General features: G+C 44.8%; 1 pseudogene; it reads right to left on the reverse strand.

The window, feature by feature from the left end:
- Positions 1-4,005: 4,005 nt before the first annotated feature.
- Positions 4,006-11,445, reverse strand: LOC122910121 (annotated as a pseudogene).
- Positions 11,446-14,755: the final 3,310 nt, after the last annotated feature.

The raw sequence follows: 14,755 nt of genomic DNA on the forward strand, positions 1-14,755 counted from the left end.
TATCCCTTTGAATTAGTGTTTTTGTATTCTTTGTAGTATGATTACTGGATCCTAGGGTAGTTCTATATTTTTTTAGCTTTTGAGGACCCGCCATACTGTTTCCCACGGTGGCTACACCAGTTTACATTCCCACTCAACAGTCCATGAGAGTTCCTTTGTCTCCACATCCTCACCAGCACTTGTTTTTTCTGGTTTTTGATTTTAGCCGTTCTGACAGGTGTGAGGTGATATCTCATTGTAGTTTTGATTTGCGTTTCCCTGATGATAATGATGGTGTGTCTATTGAACATTTGTATGTCTTTTTTAAGATTTTATTAGTTTGTTTGTTTATTTATTTAGAGAGCACAAGCAGGGGAAGGGCAGAGGGAGAGGGAAAAATCTCTAGCAGACTCTGTGCTGAGCATGGAGCCTGACATAGGGCTCTATCTCATGACCCTGAGATCATGACCTGAGCCGAAACCAAGTCAGATGCTTAATCTACTGAGTCACCCAGGTGCTCCCATCTGTATGTTTTCTTCTTCTTCTTCTTCTTCTTTTTGAAGATCTTATTTATTTATTTGACAGACAGAGATCACAAGTAGGCAGAGAGGCAGGTGGAGAGAGAGATGGGGAAGCAGGCTGAGCAGAGTGCCAGATGAGGGGCTCGATCCCAGGACCCTGGGATCATGACCTGAACCAAAGGCAGAGCCTTCACCCCACTAAGCCACCCCGGTGCCCGGTGTATGTCTTCTTTGAAGAAATATATGTTCATGTCTTCTGCCTATTTTTAATTGGATTATTTCTGGTTTTTTGGTGTTGAGTTGAATAAGTTATACACACACACACATATATGTTATATATTATATTATACATATTATATATATGTATATATATAAAACAACTCTTTTTTTAAAAGATTTTATTTATTTATTTGACAGAAAGAGACCACAAGTAGGCAGAGAGGCAGGCAGAAGGAGAGGAAGAAGCAGGCTCCCTGCGCAACAGGTAGCCCAATGCGGGGCTCCATCCGATGCCCCTGAGTTGTGACCTGAGCCGAAGGTAGATGCTTAACAGACTGAGCCACCCAGGCGCCCAAGTTATTTATATATTTTGAATACTAACCTTTTATCAAAAATGTCACTTGCAACTATCTTCTCCAATTCACTAGGTTGTCTTTTAGTTTTGTTGTTTCTGTTCTGTGTAGAAGGCTTTTGTTTCATCGTTATCCAAATAGTTCATTTTACTTTTGTTTCCCTTGCATCATGGGACCTATCTAGAAAAATGTTGCTAAGAAATGTTGTCAGAGAAATTACGGCCTGTACTCCATTCTAGGATTTTTATGGTCTCCGGTCTCATATTTAGGTCTTTAATCCATTTTGAATTTCTTGTCTTAGAGATTTTGGGGAGTGGCGAACCACTGCCTATGAGCTCTGTTGACCTAGAAAATTTTCTTAAAGGTTACATCCAAGAGTAAAGCAGGAGCAGACTTGGGAAATGGGGAGGACATGCATTTTTCCAATAAGGAGAGAGTCCACCTTTGGAAGAGCCATTTGCTCAGGTAATCTTTATTAATAATCTCCTCTCATGGATGCCAGGCACTATGCTAACAGCTTTATTTGCCTTATTCATAGCTCCTGTTCTTAAGGAGCTTGAATCTAGTGGAGAAGACAAGATATTTACAGTGTCTCCGGCATCCCAAGTGAGAAATGCAGGCAACCACACTAGGAGAGTCAGAGAAGGGACCTCCAGTTCTGTTCTTTCCTATAAAGAAAGAGGTTTGAAGTGTCCGGGAGGGTTGGCTTGTATCTCTTATAGCCTGTTGATTTGTGATTCCGTGTGGCATTATTATCCTTGGAATCTCCATCTTAAGAAAACAAGAGGGCGCCTGGGTGGCTCAGGCAGTTAAGCATCTGCCTTCGGCTCAGGTCATGATCCCAGGGTCCTGGGATCAAGCCCTGCATCAGGCTCTGCTCAGCCAGGAGCCTGCTTCTCCCTCTGCCCCTCATCCCACTTGTGTACTTGCTCACTCTCTCTCTCAAACAAATAAATAAAATCTTCAAAAAAAAAAATTAACCAACAACAACAAACAAGAGCAAGTCCTTCCTGCTCCAAACACCCAACAAGTTGTCTTTGCTCCCGAAACTATTCATTCATAATGGTAATAATGATGACATTAATGAAGAAACTAAAGTCAAATGAAAGAGAACAAAGACTCTCTCCCAGGCCTTTTTCTTCACGTGGTATGCATTTTCTAGTCATCTGGATGTAATCACCTTTGTGTCTACGTATATGCTGATAACTCCTGGATTATAATCTCTAGCTCCAATATTCTCTCCCAAGCTCTTCCCAAGAAGATCCAGACTTATATTTTTAACTGTCTGGGGGTCAGTTACTCCTCCCAGAATGGCTGCAACACAATGTGTCTTTAACTGAATTCTTATCGTCTGTCCTAGCCGGTTTCTCTCCCTGTTTGGCCACCATTGTTAATGGCACGCCTGCATCCAGGCAGCCCAGCCCCTGACGACTTCACCACTCACATCCAAGCGGTCACCCATTCCTGCTGATTCTAACTCAGAAATGTTTCTTGTCTTTAAAAAAAAATTTTTTTTAATTTATTTAGTTTAGAGAGGGGGTAGGGGGCAGAGGGAGAGGTAGAGAAATCTCTAGCAGACCTCTCACTGAGTGTGGAGCCTGACCCAGGGCTTAATCCCATGCCCCCGAGATCACACCCTGAGCTGAAATCAAGAGCCTGGACACTTAACGGACTCAGCCACCCAGGCACCCAAACTCAGAAATGTTTCTTGAATCCAAACCTACCCTTCGTCCTTTCTGCTACTGCCCTGGATCTAGATTCATCATGGCGCATCTGGACTATTTCAGCAGCCGCCTTAAACAGGGCTGTCTCCAATGCCGATTCTGCCCAGCAGCCACGGGCATCCTTCTAAAATGTATATTGGATAGTCTCACCCCTGCTTTAAAGCCCTTTCATGGCTTGCCATTGCCTTTCTTACCTTTAAAATCAGGTTCAACAGCTTTAGGGGTCCCCAGAGGTCCCTCCAGTCTGCCTGGTGGGACTCTAAGCACGCTATCTCCTATTTATCCCAAGCAATTCCGCTTGTAAATGTTTTATTTTTTTTAATTTTTTTATTTATTTGACAGGCAGAGATCACAAGTAAGCAGTGAGGCAGGCAGAGAGAAGGGGAGGCAGGCTCCCTGCTGAGCAGAAAGCCTGAGGCAGGGCTTGATCCCAGGACCCTGAGGTGGTGACCCGAGCCAAAGACAGAGACTCAACCCACTGAGCTTAATGTTTTATATATTAAGGTTCTTCACAGAATTTATTTTGAGGAAGGCAGCAGTTACCCCTCAAATAAATCCTTAGAAAACCAGCGGTCTTGATGGATTTGCGGAGACAAGCCAGTTTGTTGGCAAATAGCCCCGGCAGCTCTCCCTCTCTCATCTGGACCAAGCTGAAAGGACCTGAGACTTCCAGCTGAAATCGATGCAGCTCTACAGCTGAGAACAACACTTCCCCATGCCAGCAAGACTGTACCCTGACTGCAGAACTCAGGATTGGACCCTCTCCCCTGCAGGCCGCTTAACGCAGAGGGGATCGGACTACTTCCTCTGGAGCACAACTGATGGCACATCCAGCCCCGCCCTTTCCAGGCACATCCCTCCTTGGGATGGTGAGAGTTTGGGGGACTATGTGCCTTTTTCTTTTACCCTGCTCCAAGCGTTGTGGATTCCGTACCCATCTCCTGTTCAACTGTATAACAAAGCCAAGTTTAGTGTCCAGTAGGACACCAACATTTCCGGGGAGAGCTGAGGTGAAAGCAAGGAGCTGGGCGCTTCTCAGCTGGAGGAGAAAGTCCAGATGCCTCATGTAGTCTAATCTTGCCTGTAGCCTCTCTTCATTATTACCTGCCATACTTCAACATGTGTCTACAAGTGGGTTTCATCCAGTCATTTTTTTTTTTGAAAGAGAACTTTTATTACTTTTACATATGGAAGATTCAAAGCATCCTCTCAGCCTAGTTTGGTGACCGAGACTCTAGCCTTTGTCTCTTCCAACTTGGCAACGTGAGCCACCCATTCTGGATCCAGGATGTTGCCTCTCCAGTGATGGTGGGTCTCATCATATCTGTCATTGTAATTGGTCCTGATGGCTTCCACCAGCTTGGACAGAGCTCCTCTGTCTTGCGAATTAACCTGTGTGAAGGCAACAGTAGTGCAGGTCTTCCCATGAACCAGACGCCCAGGCTGGCCTTCCACTTGGTAATGCGGTAGGGGACCACCATCTTACAACACAGGGCAGGCATGAAGACAACCAGTTCAGTGGGATCCACATCATGTGCAATCACTACCTGCTGAGCCTGCTTGTTTTCCACAAGGTGGTGACAGTATTAACCCTAGCTTGAAGGACAAGAGGCATCTCAGTGGAGACATCTGCTTTGCTGACAACTTTCTTCTCAGCCCAGGCCAACGGTCTTGGCTTCTCCTCTTGCTCTGTCTCTGGTCTGTATCTGGGGGCCAGCTTGGGCAGTTGAGCAGCTGTTTGGCAGTCCAGGGTCTGGGTGAACTGGTTAATCACAGGAGGCACTTTTAGACATTTATAGAGAATGACCCTTTGTCACTGCAGCCAGATGTAGCGGGCCCACTTGACAAAGATGGTGAGGTCCCTTTTGGGCTGGATATCCTGTCTGATGCCAGAATTCTTGGGCATTTTCTCAGACAGGGGATTGACCATCTTCTTGTCCTCCTGCTTCTTCCCATAGCAGGGATTAGGGCCATGTTCTTCCTCTTAGCCTTCTTTCCTTGGTGGCATCTCGGATGGCCAGAGGAGAGAACGGGTTTCATCCAGTCCTATCTGCTCACAATTTCCCTAAACACAGAACAAATGTTCCCCACTCTGTACTCCCCATACAGTAGGGTTGTACAATAAGACCTCCCTTCCTTCCTTACAATGGTATCTCCTCCGCCTACCCCAGTCCACCCCATCCCCAAGTCATTGCTTGGGCTCCCCTCTTCTGGGAAGCCTCCCCAGCAAGATCTCCACCTGTGGTGTTTTCCACTCTGCCTTGGGCTCTCCGCTCCGGCCACTGACCGGCAGCCCTACCATCTGGGCCTTTACTCTGATGGCTGGGCCTGGCCAAGCAGTGAGCTAGTGCCTCCCCCGCTTCTCCCGGCCTCAGCACATGACAGGGAGGGGATTTCCTTTGGGGCCTTAACTGGGAATTGTTCTCTTGCCCCACATCAGCTGGCTCCTGGGGGACAGTCTTCAGTAGTTTCATTTCCCTCATTTGGAATGTAGTTTTTAAGAACCAAAAGTCGAAAACGGAAAGAGGAGAGGCCACCGCCCACATTGGAACCACTCAACCCCTCATGATGCCAGTCCTGGAAGAGCTTAGGGGTCAATGCAAAGACTGAGGGCAAGTGAGGCTGTCCCGGCTGAAGGTCCTTCTTGGCTTGTATACTCCTCTGCTCCAACCATCTCAGGGAGCGGGTGGGTCTCAGATCATTGGGTCAGCTCCTCTTGCTTCTTGGGGCCCACCAGGTGGGGACTCACACAGTTCATGAAACTCTCCCAGGAGAAGGAGCCCATGGCCTCCCTCAGCCACTCATTCCAGTGACTGGCCTCTGTGTGGATATTGCCTCTTCCTTTTCCGGAAACACTGACAGTATCAACATACGATCGAAGATTTTGTGTGGCACACAGATGACAAGAATCTGGCATAAATCTCCTGTCAGTGCCAGGGTGTGGTGAGCCCTGGGAGGTTGAGGGGGAGGGACACGCACAGTAAGCATGTTTCTGTTCAGGGCAGAATTGGGGGAAATCATAGACAGGAATGAGGCGCTGGGAGGGTCGTGGGGGAAGCACCTACAACTAGTGGGTGACTTCAGAGGCAGTTTTGTGAAAGAGGCAGCATCTGAATTGTGTCCTTCAGAGATGGAATTGGGTGCCTGGGTGGCTCAGTGGGTTAAAGCCTCTGCCTTTGGCTCAGGTCATGATCCCAGGGTCCTGGAATCGAGCCCCACATCGGGCTCTCTGCTCAGCAGGGAGCCTGCTTCTTCCTCTCTCTGCCTGCCTCTCTGCATACTTGTGATTTCTCTCTGTCAAATAAATAAATAAATAATCTTTAAAACAAAATAAAACAAAAAAACAGAGATGGAATTGGGACTGGGGTCAAAGTCTGAAGAAGAGATTAAGGAAGACCGTGTGTGCAATAAAGTCCCCACAAGGAGAGACTATAGGAGAGATGATGGGATCTCTTTGTGTCTCTATGGGACTCTGATCATGGTTCTGTCTAGTGCTGCCCACCGCCAGTTCTTGTTCTGGTTCTGCAGGTCTTGGGGTCAGGGGTCCTGCCAGGGATTATGGTTTGCTCAACTTGGTGTGCATTCCCAGTAACACCTAGTCTAGCACCTAGTGCGTACCTAGCAATTTTTTTTCTTTTTTATTGAATTATAATGGGTACATAACACATATAAGATTGTATTTTGTTTTAGGCGTACAACTTAATGATTCAACATCTATATACATTAAGAAGTGATCTGTGATAAGCCTAACTTTTGTCACCATACAGCGTTGTTATTAACTATATTCCCTACGGGGTATATGACATCGTCTTGATTTATTTATTTTATACCTGGAAGTTTGTGCCTTTTAATCCTCTTCTATTTTACCCATCCCACAAGCCCCTTCCCTCTGGCAACCACCAGACTGTTTTCTGTATGAGTCTGTTTCCGTTTGTTTTGTTTTTTAGCAACAAAAATTTCTTTAAATGAATGAAGGTTAAAGTGTCTTGCTCTGGAGCAGTTGGAGAGGTTGCAGTTTTGAAAAAAATCACTTGTTGGTCATTGAGAAATCCTTTTTCATAATTGATGACTATAAATCTGAGTCCTTACCATGGTTTCTAGGCCTTGCATGATCTGGTCCTGTTGGGGGAATGTGATCAAAAAAGACATGACCCCTGGGATGCCTGGGTCGTTCAGTCGGTTCAACGTCTATCTTCGGTTCAGGTCATGACTCCAGGGTCCTGGGATCGAGTCCCACATCGGGCTCCCTGCTCTTTGGGGAGCCTGCTTCTCCCGCTCCTTCTGCCGCTCCTCCTGCTTGTGCTCTCTCTTCTCTCTGTCAAATGAGTAAATAAATAAATAAATAAATAGAATCTTTTACTTTAAAAAAAAAAAGACATGACCACTGATTAACCCATGAGCTGGACCAGGGTACTTTCAGGTTCTTCACTCCCTCCTGTATCCTGGGAATGTGGGTTCCAATTGCCTTTCCCACTCCCAGAGGCTGCTGCATGGACATAGCCTTGAGATGGTGACAAGTTGTTGAAAACACCTGCAGGGTATATGTGGCTGAGCCTGGTTAGGTCCTCTTTATAAACTTTTAAGATCGGAGGGCAGGTCCAGGGATCTATTCATCTTGCTGCTGCCCATGACAAAACTGGTATGTAAGTTTCCTTTGCTATTATTAAAACTGCCACCTACCAAGCCATCTTCCGTCCAGGTATATCGTCTCTTAATAACTCTGAGAAGTAGGTAGAAGTAGGTACTGATAGTCTTAATTTACAAAAAAAAAAAAAAAAAATCAAGCTCAGGTTGATCACGTGTTTTGCCCGAGGACACACACTCAAAAGTGTCAGTACCAAGTTCTTTTTAGTAACAGTTAGTGGTTTCTTTAAAAAAAAAATCCCATTATAAAAGCATTACACAGATACTGGAAAGGCTAAAAAAGAAGAAAATCAACCACAGAGGCATAATACAGAGACAACTCATTATTAACATTATGTTCTGCTGCCTCCCAAGCTTTTTCTATGCCTAAGTGATATTTTTTAATATAAAGTTAAGACAAGATTCCATGTGTTCTTTTTAAAACTTATATATAAATAATTTATAACAATACACTGGACTTGTTTTCCTAGGTCCTTAAGTTTTCAGGGATAGGATTTTTATTTGCTCCACAGTATTCTGTCACATGGGTGTCTCTAATTATGTATCAGTCCTCTTTCTTGTGGCATTATAGTCCAGGTCCAAAATAATTGGTTCTTATGCCAAAATCCTGGGGCCAAAGATGTTTTCAAAAATCATAATTTTTCATGATTTATAAGGGTAACACAGGGCATATGCCTGCTAATTCTTTCAACAGGGTCTAGAACCACACTGCCAAACCACATTAACATTTTGGCAACAAACGTACATATCCACTTTCCGGGGTAAATGATAAAGGGAACAAAATAAGCTTCTGTCAGTTCAGGTCAGGTTTTGCAACCGAATGAATTTGTGCCCAACACACACACACACACAGACACACACACACACACACACACACACACACATTGCTGGCCTTTAGAGTTTTTTGGGTTTCAGAGTGGTGGACTCCTGGGGCAGATTCGAAGCCCAGCTTGTTCCACATGCCTGAAGACTATGGCATTCTAGAATGGCAGCAGAAGGGAAGGTATAATCATGAAACAAGGTTCCAACTGCTCAGGGACAAAAAAGAATTTAAAAAAAAATGGTGGGGGGCATCAGGCTTCTTGCTTCTCGGGGAGCCTGCTTCTCCCTCTGCTTCTGCCTGCCTCTCTGCCTGCCTGTACTCTCTCTGTCTCTCTGACAAATAAATAAATAAAATCTTAAAAACAAAATGGTGGGGGGATTCCTCAGACGGGGAGGGGTGCAGGCCTGAAGGCCAACTGTAGGACAAAGAGCAGGTTCCTTAGAAGTGAGGGAGTGCTTGGGAGGGAAGGAAGTGCAGGTTATGGAGACCAAAGGGGCCTCAGCAGTGAGGCAAAGTGCAAATGTCACAGAGCACTGGTCAAAAGCTCCCAAATTCACTTCACACACACACACACACACACACACAGCCCTTGGAAGCTCTACATGTCAAAGAGGAAGACTACCCCAGAGGCTCCTGCCAGGTCTCCTGAGACCCTGGCATTGAGGAGAGAAGGGCCAAAGGCTCAGAAGCAGCCTGTTGTGGGAGGAGGAGCATAACCATGTTGATTTCATAGAGGAGTAGAGTGTAGGCCCCATTCTCCTCCCTGTTCCTGTGTCAAGTGTGGTTTGCTGTCAAGTGGTAGCAGGTTCAGCCACAGCCAAGGCAGGTAGTGGGGAGAGGCGCCCAGAGAGCGAGAGGCCCTGTGCTGGGCGCCCCGAATCTGGAGGGTGATTTGCTACGGCTGCTTTCAGCTGGGGAACAGAATGAATGGTGGGGACTGGGGCTTCTGGGGTGTGCAAGGCATGCTGGGAAGTGTGGGTTTTAATTGGCAGTTGGGCAGTTTAGCCACAGGCTGGGGGCAGGGTGGGGTCCAAAGAGGAGGGGAAGCTGGTGAGCCGGAAACAGGGAGGAGTGATCTTTTTTTTTTTTCCACATCAGCACACCAGAGGATGATTGACCTATCAGAACCCATTTTTATTAGCCTAGCACTGACCAAAAAGGCTGAATTTAGGCCTTTCCCCGGCTCTGAAGGACATTCTTCCTCTTCTTCGCTTCTCAGCACAGTTACCAAGATCTATCACAGCCACGATGCATTTCCCATATGCATCTTGCCAATTCCCTCCTTCGGGAATCTCCTCATCTCTACCAGGTCATTGTCACGACCCTCTTAGTGATTTCACTAAAGACTCACCTCCCCAGAAACCTGCTCCAATGAATCCCATCCTATTCACTCTATTATCTCTCCTTACACAAAAACAGCACCTAATTCTTCCAACTGTCAGCATCTTGATGCTTGAAAACATTATACTAAGTGACAGAGTGACACGGTACTTGACTGTACTATCTTGAAAGAGTTGCAGAGTTTCTCTTTGTAGCTGTGGGGTATTTTGAGGCTATACATTTAGCTTTCCAAAGGAAAAATATTTCCCTGCCATTGACCTCTACATTTAACATCTATTTAAATGTTATGTTTTGGAGATTTTTTAAGTTACAGATTTTTTTAAATTTATCACTCTAATTTCCATATATGTGCCGCCAGAGGGAGTGCCACAGATTTCTTATTTAAAATGGAATTATTCTTGGGGCGCCTGGCTGGTTCAGTCAGTTGAGCCTCTGACTCTTGATTTTGACTCAGGTCGTGATCTCGGGGTCATAAGAATGACTCTTGCATGGGCTCCATGCTCAGCACGGAGTCTGGGAGTTTCTGCCTTTCCCTCTGCCTCTACCCCTTCCCCTGCTCATGCTTTCTAGCTATCACTAAAATAAATAAAATCTTTATAATACAATTATCCTGGGGGGCCAGGGTGGCTCAGTTGGTTGGGCGTCTACTTTGGGCTCAGGTCATGATTTCAGGGTCCTGGGCTTGAGTCCCACATCAGGCTCCTTGCTCTCTAGGTAGCCTGCTTCTCTCTCTCTCCCGCTGCCTGCCGCTCCCTCTGCTTATACTCTCTCTCTCCCTGTCAAATAAATAAATACAATCTTAAAATATATATATATAAAGAAACATTTATTTCTCTCTACATGTGAAATAAAGAGCCCTTTGGCTTTGACTAAGAAAAGCTTTAAAAAATAAGTAAAATATGGGCACCTGGGTGGTTCAGTTGATTAAGCAACTGCCTTAGGCTCAGGTCATGATCCTGGAGTCCCCGGATCGAGTCCCAGCATTGAGTTCCTCATTGCGCTCCTTGCTCAGTGGGGAGTCTGCTTCTCCTTCTGACCTCTCCCCTCTCATGCTGTCTCTCTCTCAGATAAATAAATAAAATCTTTTAAAAATAAAGAAATAAAATAAAATAAAATAATCCTTAATCCTATGTTGGAGATGGTCGCTAAGGAAATCTTTATTATTATTAATTAAATTTAAAAATTAATTAATTAAAAAGTATATTAATTAAACTATATTAATATACTATCCAATTGTGTTAAGTATAATATAAAGATAATAAATACTTAAATATTTATAAATTTGTATAATTTAATGTAGAAATTAATTATATATCATTAGATATCAGAAAACTCCAGGCAGCTGGTATTCCTTGTTAGAGAGAAAGGGACACTCATCCCTCTGAGAGAAGAAATGACTCCCTTCATCTGTTTGGGGAAAAGAAGACTGTGTACCCAAGGCTTGGATCTATACTAGTATTTTCTGGGTTGTTTCTGAGGAGTGGTCAGCATCCAAACCCCCTTACTATGTAGGGCAGTCATTCTTTGCCTGGCCTTGGTAGGAAACAGAGCCCCATCCCTTGGAAATTAGGGAATGATTGCATGATCCAGGCTCATCCTCCTGAATCAGAGAACCATGGGTCTGAAGTAAGCAAGACAAAGAAGCTGACTGTACCAGAGGCATGGCAGGAGCCTCTGATGTCTGAGCCAATGGTGGCAGCAATGCCAGGGCCAGGGCTCAGCAGCCAGAGAGACACTGCTTTCCAACCAGGCTGTCCCCTTAGCATGACCACGGCTGTGGTTACAACTGCCCACTTCCCCTTGGTGCTGCTCATTTGCTCATCAGGATCTTCAGCCTTCATGTTGACACCCACCCACTATCCTTCCAAGAATCCCTTTCCTGCTCAAAGGAGCCAGAATCAGTTTCTGTTGGGTGCAGTCAAGAATCCTTGCAGTCGAGAATCCCTCCAAATGGGGAAAAAAAATACCAAAAAACCCTCTTAAAGTTGGAAAAGTTGATGGGGGAAAGAGGAGAGGCAGGGGAAGGGAGGAGGTATTGCAATTTAGAAGGTAAACTATAAGGTTCTTCCTGGAATTAGCAGAAAGCCATGACAGCAACAACTCTTGCTGGAATAAGAACACATTAAGGGCTCCTGGGTGGCTTAGTCGGTTGGGCATCCGACTCTTGATTTCAGCTCAGGTTATGATGTCTTAGGTCATGATCTCAGGGTTGTGAGATCAAGTCCCACATCAGGCTCTATGCTCACTACGGAGTCTGCTTAGGACCCTCTCTTTCTCTGCCTCTCCCCACCACCCCTGCTCTCTCTCTCAAATAAATAAATAAATCTTAAAAAAAAAAAACTCTCTCCCTCTCCCTTGCCCCCCCACCCATCTCTCTCTCTCTTTCTAAAAAAAAAAAAAGAAAGAAAAGAAAAAAGGTATAAGAGTACTTACATTCAGTTATGAGCAAAGCTTTTGGACCCCCAAGGAAACCAGGACTACAATTCAACAGGCACAAGTCAAAAACTAGAGTCCACCACCATAGAAGAACTTGTGTGAGTGACAAAATTCTTTTCAGAGACAGCTGCGCCTGATATTCTGAAATGGTGTTTTTGGTGGGTGTACTTTAGGAGTTAGGCCTGGAAACACATTAAAGAACAAGAGTGAGGGGCACCTGGGTGGCTCAGTGGGTTAAGCCGCTGCCTTCGGCTCAGGTCATGATCTCAGGGTCCTGGGATCGAGCCCCGCATCAGGCTCTCTGCTCAGCAGGGAGCCTGCTTCCTCCTCTCTCTCTCTGCCTGCCTCTCTGCCTACTTGTGATTTCTCTCTGTCAAATAAATAAATAAAATCTTTAAAAAAAAAAAAGAACAAGAGTGAAATGTTAGCCAAAACTTGATAGTAAGAAAACTGAAATATTTAAAACATGCCAAAAATATTAGAGGAAACATTATGAAAGAATAATTTTTTCAGGTGAAATCATCTCAGCTCAAACTTAAGAACTGAGAGAATTAGCTTATGATTATGTGGTAGAAATATTGCAGTTTGGGTTATAATTGCTATTTAAACTATTCTGAAATTAGAATTCTATGTAATTATAATCACAGTTGTTATCATTTAAATTATTGACAAGAAAATGGTATTTTCTAAGTTTATAGTGATTTATAGGTTAAATTTGGCAATACTGAATTTAAGATCATTTTAATGAAATGATCCTTCTTTCAACCTTAGGATCATGCATCTTCAGTCATACAGATGGTGATGACTGGGTTTTTTATTCCGTGGGGTAAAGTCAGATATACTCCCGGTGACTGGAAAAGGAAGCAGGCTTGGGCAACAGCTTAATTGAAACAGCATTACTTAAGAAACCCAAAAGGTATAGCACTCTCCAAATTCACATAACTTTAGAAGAGAAAGAGAAACAAACAAAAAGAGCAGAACTCTTTCTTTCAAGGAGGAGCCACAGGAATAACCATTCTACTTGGAATCCATCCCTAACCTCAAGTGGTCCCCAGAAGTGTGCCCCTGTTTTCGTTCTGCCAGTCCGGTCTGTGAGGAATGCAAGATGGTTCATCGGCAGGAGAAGGCAAGGGTGTTTAAGAGAAGCCTCCCTGCGCCCCTTGTTCTAGGAGGGGATAAAGGTGTCTGGGAGGTTAGGAATGGAAATGGTGTCGGGTTGTAGGTCATGGGGATCAAAGGCTGAATGTGGAAGGAGAGAAGAGATCCAGAAATCAGATCACCAGCCTCTGCATATCAGAAAAATGGCCCCAAAGTGGGGAGATACAGCTGGACGGGGGAGATCTTTCCATCCTCAGGCCGGCTGGATGTCTGTCCAGCTAGAACCAGACCGTGTGACAAGCTCTTTTAACCAGAGACAGAACTTGGGCTTCAGAGTCAGACTCTGGTTCGAAAGCTCATGCTTCAGCAGCTGGCAGGAGGATGAACTTGAGCAGACATGTGTCCTTTGGGCCTCGGCTTCCTCATAGGGAAGGCACCTCTCACACAGCAAGTGTTCAATAGACCTTAGCTATTATTATTGCCTGCTGACAATTTCATCTTTTAGAGAGCAGAGGAAGTACTAAGGGGAACTGCCACACTGAGCCTAAATTTGGCCAGAAGGAGGAATTGGTTGGCAGAGTGGAAGTGACAGAACCTTGCAAGAAAGCAACTGCGTCTTCTTGAAGTTGGCGACGGTGAGAAAAATGACAGCGCACTGGGAGATGTGATCCCTCGATTTTAATAATTGAAAGAAAATACAGGGCTTGAGACTTTAGAAAGATAATTTCTTTTCTTTTCTCTCTCTTTTTTTTTTTTAAAAGATTATTTATTTATTTATTTGACAGAGAGACACAGCTAGAGAGGGAACACAAGCAGAGGGGGTAGGAGATGCCAGCTTCCTTCTAAGCAGGGAGCCCTATGCAGGGCTCGATCTCGGGACCCTGGGATCATGACCGAAGCGAAAGGCAGACACTTAACAATAGAGCCACCCAGGCACCCACAGTTCAGTAGCTTCATAAGAATAGTCACTTTACCCCTCAGATCCCAAGTCAGCGAAAAAAGGGAAAGGAGCTTAAAGAAGCCATATAGGTACATATATGTTTGACTATAAGAGAAAGGCAGCCTAAGATGAACAGAGAGGGGCATGCCCATTGGAGACCACAGAACATGGAATGGATACCCAACACACTTTTGAGAAAGTGAAAGCCTCACATGAATAAAGGCCCATTAAGTGCTCCGTAAAGTCATATTCAAAGCAAAAAAGGGATACGCTGTTTGTGGTCAATGCTGTCATGTTGGTGGGTGACAAAGAGAAAGCAGAACTCCTCAATATGTGTTTTGCTTCTGTTTTCTCTGTCAGCGGGAATGTTCTTAGGACAGAAACACCCGGAGAAAAAGTTAACTCAAGGTGGGAGAAAAGGCAGCAAGAGACAACCCCAGTTTCTTTACACGAGTTCCAGGAACCCGACCAGAAGAAATGATCTTCCAGAATGTGGGGGGATTTGCGAATGGATTACCAGGGAAGCATTGTCCAACTGTGGAAGCAGGCCCTCATCACAATGTTCAAAACAGTGAGAAAATTCAGTTCCACACACCACAAGCCATTGTATTTATTCTGATTCCTAGAACCAAAATGGATTATTAATGAGAAGGTTCATGGGCACCTCAAAGGGGCAG

Source organism: Neovison vison, chromosome 6 (genome assembly GCF_020171115.1).
Source record: "Neovison vison isolate M4711 chromosome 6, ASM_NN_V1, whole genome shotgun sequence".
Lineage (NCBI taxonomy): Eukaryota > Metazoa > Chordata > Mammalia > Carnivora > Mustelidae > Neogale > Neogale vison.